Source organism: Puma concolor, chromosome A1 (assembly GCF_028749965.1).
Source record: "Puma concolor isolate L17-30 chromosome A1, mPumCon1.1.hap2, whole genome shotgun sequence".
NCBI classification, from domain to species: domain Eukaryota; kingdom Metazoa; phylum Chordata; class Mammalia; order Carnivora; family Felidae; genus Puma; species Puma concolor.
In genome coordinates, this window is record NC_141667.1 from 51,427,736 (window position 1) to 51,439,233 (window position 11,498).

At 48.0% G+C, this 11,498-nt stretch overlaps 1 long non-coding RNA gene across 1 annotated transcript in view; it reads left to right on the plus strand.

The window, feature by feature from the left end:
- Positions 1 to 9,941, plus strand: part of LOC147584158 (uncharacterized) — an 86,232-nt gene extending 76,291 nt beyond the window's left edge. The window contains exons 11-14 of the long non-coding RNA XR_015250819.1: positions 2,431 to 2,562; positions 5,109 to 5,387; positions 5,592 to 5,804; positions 9,725 to 9,941. This is a non-coding gene — a long non-coding RNA (uncharacterized LOC147584158). The remainder of the gene's footprint in view (positions 1 to 2,430; positions 2,563 to 5,108; positions 5,388 to 5,591; positions 5,805 to 9,724) is intronic.
- Positions 9,942 to 11,498: the final 1,557 nt, after the last annotated feature.

The window sequence follows — 11,498 nt, forward strand, 5'->3', positions numbered from 1 at the left end:
AGGTCCAAAGAGAGAACTTGTGGAAAAGGGTCGCATGCGGAGCCCTCAACGCATGGGGGCCACCTTCCATATTATGCCCCCTTTTACTTGGAAGATGCTCCTTCCAGCTTCTCCCTGCCCCTTCTCTTCTCTCCTTTTGCCTCAGGCACCAAAAGTTCTGTTGTCAAAAGAATAGCTAAGTCTTTAGGGAGAGTTCAGAGCCAATTGTTCCTCCCTGGGGCCACCACTACTGACCCAAGATCACAGTAGAGAAGAAACTGAACTGGAGAGAGACCCAGAGGAATGAATTCCAAATGGCAGCCTTTCAGACTCACGTCTACTTAGTACTAACAATCGTTACAATTATAGTAACATTTCCTGGCATATATGATGTGATATGCTCTGTGCCCCATGTTTTGTACGCATTATCCCCTTTAATTCTTACCACAAACTTATAAGCTAGGTGTTTCAGCATGTTCTTTTTACGGGTGAGGAAACTGAGGATCTGTTGAGAAGGAGGCCAGGAATAAAATGTGTCCTTCATTCATGTGATTCCAAGGCGACTTCATAGAAGGGTGTATGTAAGCGTGTCAGCAAGGTTGAAAGGAAGGCGAGGGCACATGACAGAGAGACCTGGGAAAACATTATGGTGGAGGAGTCATTCGAACATGGCCTTCTGGATTAGTTTGGGTCTCAACAGGCAGAGATGAGAAGGGAAGAAAGCATTAGAGGCTGGAAGGAACCACCAGGAGCCACGGCAGAGAAGCATGGGGTTTGTTTTGGTGACACGGACGTGTTGGTAATGCATCACCGTATGAGGTAGGTGCTACCTATCATTATTTGCATTTTACAGAGGAGGAAAATGAGGTACAGAGAGGGTGATTAATTTGGCTGAGGTCACACAGCTAAGCGGTAGAGCTGGGATTTGAACTGCCATCTGTCTGACTCCAGAGCCTTTTCAGGGTGGAGATCACATATGGGTCTCAAATCAGTCAGCAACTAAGGGAAGGCTTTAGTATTTGCAGCTTCTGGGAAGATTCTAGGCCCAGCAGCCACCCATGCCCAAAGCAGCATACCAGTGCTCCTCCCCCCACCCCCAAAATTTGTGGGGGCCAGGAGGGAGAGAATAGTGGGAACAGGACAATTTTCAGATTCTCAGATAACTGCAGTGAGGCTGTACATTTGCAGAGCACCTACATTTTTCCTCCCTCCTTCCTGGGATCAGGTTACTCTCTTGCATTCTTTTACATTTCATAATAATGGCTTGTTAACCACATGCTGGATCCTGAGATGACAATGAGGTCTGGAGTTGGTTTGGAAGCCTGCTGGAGGTCACGTAGCATCAAGTGGTGGATGGGGGTTTCAATCCCAGCCTGAGCCGTTCACCATGGCTTTGCTGCACCCCCCCCCCCATACCCCCTCGCCATGCTTCTTTTGCTTCTCACAATGGCCCAAGACAGGTCTTTGGGCTCAGTAAATCTGACCTGCTTGCCATGACTTGAGGTTGGTCAGCTAGCCCAGAGGACAGATCCTGACTCCTGGTCCAGTGCCCTCTCTGCTGCCCCCACCTCCCAAGTCTGTCCTGAGGCAGCAGGTGCTGATGGACCCCAAGTGTCCACTGTACCTCCACAGTCAGGGTCTTGGCCTCACATTTTTGTCCCCTGGGAGCTCTGCCCAGAGAGGGCAGGAAACCCAGGTCACTGGTGGATCTGTTCATGTGGGTTTTAGGATCAATGGAATCCTGTCTCATTTCACGTGTGAACAGAACCCCCCTTGGCCCTGGAAGGACATTTGTAGAACTGGGGCAATATTCACGGATGGACCAGGGAATGATTTTAATGCACATACTGAAATCTCATTTAGAGGAAGGTAAGGTATGAGGGGCACCAGAGGGGATTCCCCCTGCGAATTTAAGGGAATTTCCAAGGTGGCAGTGAGAGTGGGGGGAGGACAGAAGGGAGTGTGTACATTCATTCCTTCATTCAGTTTTTCATCTCTTCGCTCAGCACAAACACCCTGAGCAAGCTGTGTTCTATTCTGTGCCAGGCTGTGTTCAAGGCATGAGAGGAACAGCAGGGAAGAAAACAGACAAAATGCTCGCCCTCACAGTGCCCTTATTCTATTGCTGATAGCGGTGTGGTGGGGTAGGGTGAGCAAATACAATGAATACGTAGTAAATTAGGTGATGGTGACAGTGACTTAACAAATCAGGGAAGGGAGGAGGGGAGGGCTGGTGGAGTTGAATCTGTCTGCATACGGACCTTCATTCTAGTTCCAGGTGGAGCTAGAATCAGGTTGTTTTTGTTTTTGTTTTTCTAAACAAGCAGGTCATTATTCAGAAAACCCAGATTCACCCTATATGGGTAAAATGCAGGTAAGTCCAACACCTGGCAGGGGACTCTCAGAGCCAAGGAGGGACTTAAGGGTGAAATTATTCTCTGCTCCATACAGGGCCAGTTCACGCAGAGCCGGGGACCCCAGGCCCACCCTTGACTGGTGGGTTGGGAACAGCACTGACCCGGGTGGTCAAGACCAGTATGGATGTGTGTTCTGCTGCCACAGGCTGCCCTGAAGAGACAGAGGGTATGTATGTATTTATTAATAGGGAGAAAGAGAGGGCAGGAGAGGAGCAGAAAGACAGAGAGAGAATACTAAGCAGGCTCTGTGCTGTCAGTGCAGAGCCTGATGCAGGGCTCGATCTCACAAACCGCGAGATCATGACCTGAGCCCAAACCAAGAGTCAGACATTTAACCGACCAAGCCACCCAGGTGCTCCATCTTGCTGGCCGTTATGGAGATGGCCAGGAATTCTGGGACAGGCTTTCCCCATCATGAGGCCATAAACCTGAAGTGAGATATAAGCTCATCATGTTACATGTTAAACATGGGTTCAGGAGCTTAACCAAATCTTCATCAGCACCTTCAGTTTAAGGTCCACAGACACCCCCTTCTTTTACAGACTGTCTGGAGGCCCAAGAATCAGATTTATGAGACAATGGCTCTCTTTTGCTTGGAAACTTAGGTAGTCCAAAAGGAGCTGTGTTGGGATCTTTACTAGGATATTTATGAACTTTTTTTTTTTGAATGCTAAAAGTAGTTTTGTATTTTTAAATTATTTTGAGTTTTTTGTGACTTTTCATCCACTCATGAAGTGCCAGTCATTGAAAAGGATTTATAGAGCACCTTCTAGGGATCAGATGCTGTCCTAGATGTCATGGTCCCTGTGCCCATGCTGCTAACAGTCTAGTGACACACACAGATAAATAAATCAGTGGTTGTAATATGGGGCTATGAGGGAGGAACTTGAGGGTTGTTTTGGGAGATACTTAAACATGGAGGTCAGGGATGGCTTCCTGGAGGAAATAATGCCAGAACTGGAAGGAGGTGACTGGATAAAGAGGCTTGGGAAGACCATTAGATCCTTAAGAAAGAGCAGGGCCAAGCCCGGAGCAGAGAGCAGGAATGTGTACAGCTGCAGCTGTATGGGGTGGGGGGGTGGTGAGGTAGAGGTGAGCGATGGTGCATTAGACAGCTAGGGTGACAAAGGACCAAACTGGGACGCATACACAGGGAGGCATCTTTTTTTTTTTTTTTTTTTTAAGTTTTCATTTATTGAGAGAGAGAATGGAGGAGGGGCAGAGAGAGAGGGAGAAAGAGAATTCCAAGCAGGCTCCACACTTTCAGTGCAGAGCGTGATGTGAGGCTCGAACTCACTAACTGTGAGGTCATGACCTAAGGCGAAACCAAGAGTTGGACACTCAACTGACTGAGCCACCCAGGAGCCCCGGGAGGCAACTTATAAGGACACTAGTCACGTTGGATTCGAGTCTACTATAATGATGCCATTTTGACTTAATCACCTCTTTAAAGGCTCTGTCTCCAAATACAGTCCCATTCTAAGGTACTGGAGGTTGGGGCTTCAACATGTGAATTTGGGGGACACGATTCAGATCATAACACATGGGCAGTGCCTAGATCACACAGGCCTGGGAACCGTGTTAAGGACTTTATCTGAAGACGAGGAGGAGTCACAGCAGAGGCTAAGGCAGGGTGACAGTGCCCGTGTTTGCATTTTACAGATTCTTACAGCCGCAAGGGGAAAGAGTTGGAGAAGAATGGAGATGGGTTTGCAAGTGGTTGGGTGACCCTCTAAGAGAATCTGGCAGAAGGAGAGACTCAGGAGGTAGAAACAATAGGATTTGTGATGGACCACCTGTGGGGGCATGGCAGGGGAGTGTCAGGGTGAGCTGGATTTCTGGTTTGGGCCCCTGGGTGGGCCATGGAAATCGTCACCGAGCATCCTGGAGGAGAGCCTGGTCCAGGTGAGGGGAAGGAGACAAGTCCAAGGTGGGGGGCAGGCTGGTTTGAGGGGCCTGTGGGACATCTGAGTGAAGGCGGGTATCCAGCTCTGGAAAGACATCTGAAAGTCTGGTTTGGAGATGTGAATTTGGGACTCATTAGCTATGGATGGTAATTGAAGCCATGGGAACGGATGAGGGAGGGGTGCTGAGCCATGAGTTTGAATATGCAGAAGAGAGGTGAAACTCCTCTTATTAAAGCTGGAGAGGTGTGTGTGTAGAATGACTAACTTCCCTGCTGATATGGAGACCCAGGTCATCATCCCACCCCTGTTCTCCTATCTGAGAGCTACCGGGAGCCTGGGGTGAGGAGAGAATCTAGGGTCTCCTGGGTGTTAGCTCCCTTCCTGAGGCCTGAGGACATTTAATCAGCTTTTGACACTTAATGAGTCACTGGACACCCTCCCAGCTGAGTCAGCCCAGGTACCCCTCCCGGAAAGGACACGCTAGGAACTCTTACAGGCTGCACCACCTGCCTTGTTGATCAGAGGGGAGGGAGGGAGGGGGTGGAGTGTCTTTCCCGGCCAGCACACTGCAGCGTCCTGTCTACACAGGGATAGACAAGAATAATGACGCCAATGAACTAAATATGTTTGCCGGGCTTGAGGATGTGTGACACATGTTTTTGCTAATAGCAATAGATTTGTCCTTTTAAGATGTCTTTCCTGAGCCACTTTTAAAATAATAACAGCTGACATTTATAGAGTCCTCACTAGATTCCAGACAACGTGTGGGGCCTTTGACCTGTGTCGTCTCGATTCGTCCTCACAGGTGGACGCTGTGGTTATTCCCGTTTTGCTGGTGAAGACAGCGAAGCTTGGAGAGGTGAAGAAGCTAGGTTGTGCAGTTTGTGAGCGGAGGGGCCCGGAAGGAGCCCTAGCAGGCTGATGTCAAGCCCTCCCACAGCTAGTCATTGTGCCACATGGCCGCCACCAAGTGTGTTCCTTCGTGGAAGCGGGACCTTCATGAACCTCATGTGTTTCCCTGGCCTCATAGTCAAAACACCTGGGGCTCATCCCCAGCTCCTCCACAGGCTGGTGTGTGACTGGGGTAAGTTGCTCACCTTTCTGTATCTTGGTCTTCTATCTCCCGTAAGACGAAATAATAGTGCCTACTAGAACAGGATTTGGGGGTGGGTATATGGCAATACATAATGGTTATGAAGCACTTATCTCCATGCTGAGAACATAGCAAGTGCCTGTGGCACGTGTATTGCCCAAAGCTGTCCATCTCAATATCGACACCATCCCACAGGCTCTTTTACCCGTGTGATGGCGACACTGCTTCACTGACCGTTAGGTTTAGAGCCCCTCCTTTTGGACCAGGATGCGTCGTGGTAAATGCCTTGGCCAACAGAGTACAATGGAAGTAATACTATGTGACTTCTGAGACTAGATCATGAAAGTGTCTGCCTGCCTCTTTCACTCAATCTTGAGACATGTGCCCCGGGGAGCCTTGTGTCAACAGGTAAGTGGGCTGGTTAACCGGCCGCCATTGTGTTGGAGAGGGCATGTAGTAAGGAGACCCTCACAGAGACAGAGTGATACCCGGGAGCCCCAGCTCTTCCAGCTTCCCGCTGTGTGAGTCTTCTCTCCCTGGGCACCAGCCAGAGTGAGTGAGGTGAAGGGCCCCACCTCTGAGCCCAGTGCAGCTGATGCCGAGTAGAGCAGAGACGAACTGTCCCAACCAAGCCCTGCCCCATTGCAGATTTGTGAGCAAAATAAATGTTTTTCTTTTAAGCCCCTATGTTTGGGGGTGGTTTCTTATGCAGGTTAGATAATGAGAACAATGCCCAATAAATGGCTTTTGATGTTATTACTTCTGCCTGAATTAGTGCACTGTCACTATACATCAGGAAGATAATGTCCTGAGGTGGGGTAAATTTTGCTCCAAAGTGTGTCAACTCCTATTGGCTGTTTGGGGGTTAATAAGTGGCTATAAAAGCTGATCGGATTGGAGCACCTGGGTGACTCGGTCGGTTGAGTGTCTGACTCTTGATGTCGGCTCAGGGCATGATCCCAAAGTTGTGGGATCGAGGCCCACATCGGACCCTACACTGAGCGTTGTGGAACCTGCTTGAGGTTCTCTCTCTCTCTCTCTCTCTCTCTCTCCCTGCCCCTCTCTCTCCCTCTGCTTCTCCCACCCCACTTGCTCTCTCTCTCTCTTTCAAAACAAAACAAAAAAAAAGCTGATTGGATCATCAGAGATCCAAGGGTTTATACTATGCAAATGAAAGACAGCCAGGATGAAATCCCTGTATGTGGCAGTGCAGGGAAAGGGTTCTTCTCTGTAAGCCTCCATAAGCTAAGGCAATACATCCTTTGGCATATCATATTAACCATTCTCTAATATTTTCCTGTCAACAATATCACTTCAGCCACAACATATACTTCCTAGTTGGTGTGGGACAGGGGTTCTTCACCCCACATTCCAGTTGGGCAAACTGAGACATAGTGAAGAGAGGTGACAAGACTCAAGGACATACAGCCAGTTAGGGGCAGAGCAAAGAAAGTATACTCTCCTTGCCGTTAGAGTCTAGCTCTTCAACCTGTTAGCTGTGTGACCTTAGGCAAGCTAATTAGCCTCTCTGTGCCTAAATTTTCTCATCTGTCAAATAAGGATAAAAATGGTACTCCTTCAGAGGGTTGTGGTGAGGATTAAATAAGATATGTCATGTGAAGTGTTTAGGATGCTCCTGGCATATAAGAAATGGCTAGGAAGTGGCTGAATTGGGGTTTTAGATTAGGTGGTCTAATTCCAGACTCCAGACTGGTGAGCCTACATCCCGGTAATTCTCATCAATCCCCCCAAAAGCTAGACAGCAATATCCCAGGTATCCCACTGTTCCCCACAGAGCATGATTTGAGTTCTCCCTGGGCACTCTTCTGTGTGCACTGTGCCTTGAATACATGATGCCCTAAATTGAAGGAAGCACCATTCCATCCTCTTTTATTAATGCAGCCCAAGATTACACTGCTATTTTGGCAGTCACATCATACTGTTGACTCATCCTGAGCCGACAGTCAAAACCCTAAGTGTTCCTTCCACCTGTGCCAGCATCAAGCTGCATTCCTTCCCAGCTACGATCGGTGCAGTTGGAGAATTTAAAAATCTGACTACAGAATTGCGTAGCTTGTTAGCTTATGCTCAGTGCTGTAGCCAGTCTGAGAAAGAACCCAGGTGAGCTCCTCCTCCCTGGGTTCCTGGACACACCCCATACGCCTTGAATATACCCTCCCTTTTGTTCCTTAGTTAGTTTGAGTGCCTTGCTGTTACTTGCAGCGGGAAAAGCAAGTCAAAGACTGGCTTCTGACTGGTCCCTGTGTAGGAAGACAGGAGGCATGGCCTGGGAGCTTGTGCCATGTGCTAGGTCCAAGGCCCAACTCTGATGAGTTGCCACCTGAATAGGACAGAGCTGAAGACAGAGGCTGTGTTCTGGGAGGACACTCACTGGCATAATGAATCAGGCTTCTAGCATATTGGTTGTTCAGATGGCTCCCAACCGCCCTCAATGTGCTGTCATCTAACCCATGTTTTTCCAGTGCCCACAAGGATGAAATGATATTTTCGTCATGTCTCATTTCTGGCTGAACTACAAACTGGTCTAGTTTGGGCCAGGTGTCTGCCTGCCTGTGCTCTGATCGGCTGTTGCAAAGGGCAGACTCTTCAGTTCAAACCTGTCCTCAGAAAAGTGGCTGTGGAAGTTGGGCAGGCACCCCCAAATGCTCGTGTATAGGGAGTTAATCACATTCATGTTAGGATATTTCTTTGGTAAATCCCCCCAATTTAACTTACAGTTAATTTAATTTGTACCGTTTGAAATTCTGAATCAGTGAAGCTAAGGCTAGAATTACTTTAGCAGGACCAAGCTGGTAGTTCCTTTTGGGAGTAATGCTCTGCTGGGCATCTCGTGCATTATTGTCTGACATTCTTGCTTAAGATGGTCTAGATCAGCCTCAGCGTCCCTTCTTGGGAAACTTTACTTGACCTCCCTATAGGAAACAGTGTTACCTTCACTCCAAGCTAACGGAGGGGACTTTTCCGAAGGTGTGGGCAGAATTAAAGGAATCCAGCCAAGGAAGGTGATGCCTTCCTGGAGCTAGCGAGAGCTGCAAGGCTTACCCCTGCTGGACTGGAATAGGCAGGGGAGGGCGCAGTCCTTGAGGCCAGAAGGGTCATAGTTGCAGGGATTGTAGGAAAGGGCACCTGGCAGGATTTGCCTTATGTAGAGGGAGGCGGCCCACCGGTAGTCACCCAGCAGGGAGGAGATGAGAAAATAAATACCTCAACCTCATTTTCTCTTCTCCCTCAATCTCCTGCCAGTGTCTCAATTGGCTGAATCTAACTGGGAGCCAGAGGGCAAGAGATCCTGTGGAAACAGTCCTTACATGCTAGCCTACTGCGGGCACCAAGAAGGATGGAAATACGTGGAAAGTGGATCTGGTGGCAGGGTGGGGCGCGGGGGTGGGGTGGAATGGAAAATATGCAGCTCATCCTAAACGAGGTCCCTGCTCTTTGCTCCCCAGATCACCGCTGTTTCTAATTCACTGCAGTTACCAGGAGATTAGCTATGTGGTGAGGACTGCGTCCGAGTTGTTCATTGCTCTATTCCCAGTGCTCGACACTGGGCCTGGTTTGCTGTGGTGTGCAATAGAGCTTGGAAAATGACTGGGGGGATATACGTCTGGGGTCACCACATGGGCCATACATGACTGGGAGCAGTGAATCACCCAGAACCCTGCTTGCACATGAAAGGGACTGTTTGGGGCGTTGGGGGGATAAACAGGTGCACAACTGAGTGAACAGATGAATTATATGGGTGGAACACCTTCAAAATCCCATGCTGCCAAGTCTGTGTCACAATTTGACCCCAAATTCATTAAATTCAGCAAGACTTGTTCTTTTCTTAGAGGCACGGCAGCATATGCATCTGTCATTGTCTCTTGCCCTGTGTCCACACCATCCCGTTCTGATAGCTTCTCCTCCATTTCTTCTGAAGCAGACCAGGGATGGTCACCTTAGATCACCTGTTCAATCCTGGTCTAGGGGTGAGCTGTGATGGAGGCTGAGATGATCAGACTGTCCATGGGAATTGGCTGCAAATCCCCCAATGTTGAATAATATGTTGCTTCTTATTTTTCCACTTTTTTTTGTTTTTTTGTTTTTTTTTTCTTAAGTGTCTCAGAGATAATTGTTGTTTATAGTCAAAGAACTGATGCACTCAGACACCCACAGGAGAATTCCAGACTGACCAGGCTGTACCGTAATGTGGCCATAAACTATCTTGGGCTTTACAGTAAAGCTGCACTTTTGGGGTTTGAATCCCAGGGCTGTCACTTCTTAGCTGTGTGACCTTAGGCAAGTTACTTATCTTCTCTGTGTTTCAGTTTCTTAATCCTCGAAATGGGAGGGTTAAAAGAGTTAAAGCACGCAAACACTTAACTCCAGCGCCTGCTACATGATGAACACTCATTAAATATCACCAGGATCCTGACCATCCAAGCAATTTGAGAAGGAAAAGAAAAATTGATGGAATTGTACTTTCTTAAATAATGGAAAAAAGAAATTCACACTCATGGAATAAATTGGAATCAATTAGCTGTTTCTCAAGGGCCTCTCATCTCTTCCTTTCCACTCTGATGTGGGGTGGGGGTAGAGAAAAAAGGATCTGAAGCTGCGTCCAAAGGGGCCGTTCAAAAATGAGCTGGTGCTTTTATATTTTTCAAGAAAATCTAAAGACCAGTGACTGTATCTGGTATTCTCTCTTCCTTTCTGAGAAAGTTCATGAGTTCTTCGCCCTGAATAAGCTTGGTTCTCTACGTCTTCCCACAAGGAAATTAAATTTTCAGGTCCTGCACAAAAGTTTAGTTATCACTAATATAATCATTGGTGCTGTCACTGTAGGGCTGTAGGAGCGGGAAGGGGGTGGAGGATGGATGTGACAGTGATGAGGAAATATTCCTGGCTCCCTTTCTCAGACATGCAGACATGGGGTTGTGCGCATGCACACACATATAATACACAATGTGAAACACTCCCTCAAGTAGGTACCAGCACAACCATATGCATCTGTTCACAAAAAGATGCACTTTCTCATGAGCAGTTATTATCCTGAGTGTTTTTCAACAAACTCAACCCAACCCACATTTTGGTGGGGGAGTTTACTCAGCCGGAGCTAAGCATTGAGGGAGGCAGGGAGAAGGGCTTGCTACCGGCATGATTATGTCCTGGTCCTGCCTTCCAGGAGATTTCAAAGCAATGTACTGGGAGACAGAGACACTTCCCAGCAGCCGATAAAAGGTACACTGCGATAAGGGCTACACGAGAAACTAAGACATTGCTAAAGACTGCTTCCTTTCTTTACCTGGTTTTTTAATGGGATTCTGGAGTTTCATACATTCTCAGTGCAGTTTTGGAGTCAACCAGCCTCGTTCTGCATTGGTCTGGATTTGAATGTTACATTTACTACTTCAAAGCAGTGACACTTTTGAACCTGGTTTCTTAGTCTGTCTACAGGATATTAATATTACCTGCGTGTGTTAAGATAGTGTTCTGCAAATAACAGAGATCGAATGGTAGTGGCTTAATCAAGGTAGAGTGTGTTTTTCTCACGTTAACAAGCAGTTCAGGGGTGGGTAATCCTGTATTGGTGCCATTGTTCATGGGACTCATCAGGGACCCAGGCTCCCTCTGTCTTGCTACCCAAGCACCCAGGGCCACAAGGTGGCTAAGACATGAGCACGTTGCATTTGTCTCCCTTTGAAGAGCTTTCTGGAGAGTCCCACTAAGTGACTCCATCTTACACTTCATTGGCCACAACTATGCCAGGATGACCAACGACACCTGCAAAGGAAGCTGGGATCCTGAGTATTTTAACTGAACACAGTGTTGCCTGAAACAAAACCGAGGTTCTGTGAAGAAGGAAGAAGGGGAGACCCCAGCAGTTTCTAACACACTGTCTCAGAGTTGTTAAGACGATTCCCTGAGCTTATTCATGTCAAGCTCAGTCCAATGCCTGACATGTGGTAACTATTGTTATCAGTCGACGCTCTCCCCAATGACTTCTCTGAGGATCCCCTGGTGAGGTGGCCAATGGACACTCAGTCTCCTCACTGTCCTAGTGCTCCCCCGACCATAACTCATGCCTCATGACTCATGCAA